Below are 2,500 nucleotides of genomic sequence, written 5' to 3'. Positions count from 1 at the left end.
GAAGGAGATGGCCTAACCCTAACCCTAACCCTAACCCTAACCCTAACCCTTTAGTGAAGGAGATGGCCTTAATTGAATTAAGTCATTGGCAGGTTTGATCCTCGTTCATGACCAAACAAGTCTGTTTCTCCAACGATGGACGAGGATCGTGATCCTCTCTAGACCCTGCTGTGTCCTGCTAGACCCTGCTGTGTCCTGCTAGGTCCTGGTGTCTCTCGGTCCTGCTGTGTCCTGCCTGCTTCCCTCTGGGAGACGGTGTGTGTTGAGGGCCGGGCGGCGGCCCCCCCCCCCCCCCCCCCCAGGCCCAGTGCTCCCCCCCCCCCCCCAGGCCCAGTGCTCCGCCCCCCCCCCCCATCCCAGAGCAGAAGGCCGGTGAAACAGATTGACCGAGCGAGGGGCGAAATATGTTGGACATCCAGCGTTGCTCTCACACACTCTCTCTTGACACACACCCCTGCTCTCTCCTCCTGCTCTCTCCTCCTCCTCCTGCTCTCCCCTCCTGCTCTCCCCTCCTGCTCTCTCCTCCTGCTCTCTCCTCCTGCTCTCTCCTCCTGCTCTCTCCTCCTGCTCTCCCCTCCTGCTCTCCCCTCCTGCTCTCTCCTCCTGCTCTCTCCTCCTGCTCTCCTCCTGCTCTCCCCTCCTGCTCTCTCCTCCTGCTCTCTCCTCCTGCTCTCTCCTCTCCTGCTCTCTCCTCCTGCTCTCTCCTCCTGCTCTCCCCTCCTGCTCTCTCCTCCTGCTCTCTCCTCCTGCTCTCTCCTCCTGCTCTCCCCTCCTGCTCTCTCCTCCTACTCTCCCCTCCTGCTCTCTCCTCCTGCTCTCTCCTCCTGCTCTCTCCTCCTGCTCTCCCCTCCTGCTCTCTCCTCCTACTCTCCCCTCCTGCTCTCTCCTCCTGCTCTCTCCTCCTGCTCTCCCCTCCTGCTCTCTCCTCCTGCTCCCTCCTCCTGCTCTCTCCTCCTGCTCTCTCCTCCTGCTCTCTCCTCCTGCTCTCCCCTCCTGCTCTCTCCTCCTGCTCCCTCCTCCTGCTCTCTCCTCCTGCTCTCTCCTCCTGCTCTCCCCTCCTGCTCTCTCCTCCTGCTCTCTCCTCCTGCTCTCTCCTCCTGCTCTCCCCTCCTGCTCTCCCCTCCTGCTCTCTCCTCCTGCTCTCCCCTCCTGCTCTCCCCTCCTGCTCTCTCCTCCTTCCCTCTCCTCCTGCTCTCCCCTCCTGCTCCCTCCTCCTGCTCTCTCCTCCTTCCCTCTCCTCCTGCTCTCTCCTCCTGCTCTCTCCTCCTGCTCTCTCCTCCTGCTCTCTCCTCCTGCTCTCCCCTCCTGCTCTCTCCTCCTACTCTCCCCTCCTGCTCTCTCCTCCTGCTCTCTCCTCCTGCTCTCTCCTCCTGCTCTCTCCTCCTGCTCTCCCCTCCTGCTCTCTCCTCCTACTCTCCCCTCCTGCTCTCTCCTCCTGCTCTCTCCTCCTGCTCTCCCCTCCTGCTCTCTCCTCCTGCTCCCTCCTCCTGCTCTCTCCTCCTGCTCTCTCCTCCTGCTCTCTCCTCCTGCTCTCCCCTCCTGCTCTCCCCTCCTGCTCCCTCCTCCTGCTCTCTCCTCCTTCCCTCTCCTCCTGCTCTCTCCTCCTGCTCCCTCCTCCTGCTCTCTCCTCCTTCCCTCTCCTCCTGCTCTCCCCTCCTGCTCCCTCCTCCTGCTCTCTCCTCCTGCTCTCTCCTCCTGCTCTCTCCTCCTGCTCTCTCCTCCTGCTCTCCCCTCCTGCTCTCTCCTCCTGCTCTCTCCTCCTGCTCTCCCCTCCTGCTCTCTCCTCCTGCTCTCTCCTCCTGCTCTCTCCTCCTGCTCTCTCCTCCTGCTCTCCCCTCCTGCTCTCTCCTCCTGCTCTCCCCTCCTGCTCTCTCCTCCTGCTCTCTCCTCCTGCTCTCTCCTCCTGCTCTCCCCTCCTGCTCTCTCCTCCTGCTCTCTCCTCCTGCTCTCTCCTCCTGCTCTCTCCTCCTGCTCTCTCCTCCTGCTCTCTCCTCCTGCTCTCTCCTGCTCTCTCCTCCTGCTCTCTCCTCCTGCTCGGCTGCCAGTTGACATCCCCTCTATTCATTTGGAACCCCCCCCATTCACCCCCACCCATAACACATCAATCCCCAAGGCCCTGGGCATCACCCCCCCCCCACACACACACACACACACACACACACACACACACACACACACACACACACACACACACACCACTCAGACCTCTTGGTCATTGAGCCCCCCCCCACCCCCTCCTCCCTGGCCATTGAGCCAGGTCCATCAGCTCTTTCCTGGGCCCTTCAGAGTGGTGTCTCCCCTTTCTCCGGGGTCTCGGGGGTCTTTGTCCGCGCGCCGGCTCACTGCTTTACAATGACTCTCCACTCTATTAAGGTGCGTTCTGCCTGTTAGCGTTGCCCGGGGCAACGGGCCTCCCGCGCGGCTGCTATGCAGCGCGGCATTGTGGGTCCCGCAGGGCGCGAGCGAGGGGGGGCTGAACCCGGGCGCTCCTCACACTTGA

This window comes from Borostomias antarcticus (genome assembly GCF_949987555.1).
Source record: "Borostomias antarcticus genome assembly, chromosome: 9".
Taxonomy (NCBI): Eukaryota; Metazoa; Chordata; class Actinopteri; order Stomiiformes; family Stomiidae; genus Borostomias; species Borostomias antarcticus.
Note: the sequence above shows the minus strand (reverse complement) of the source record.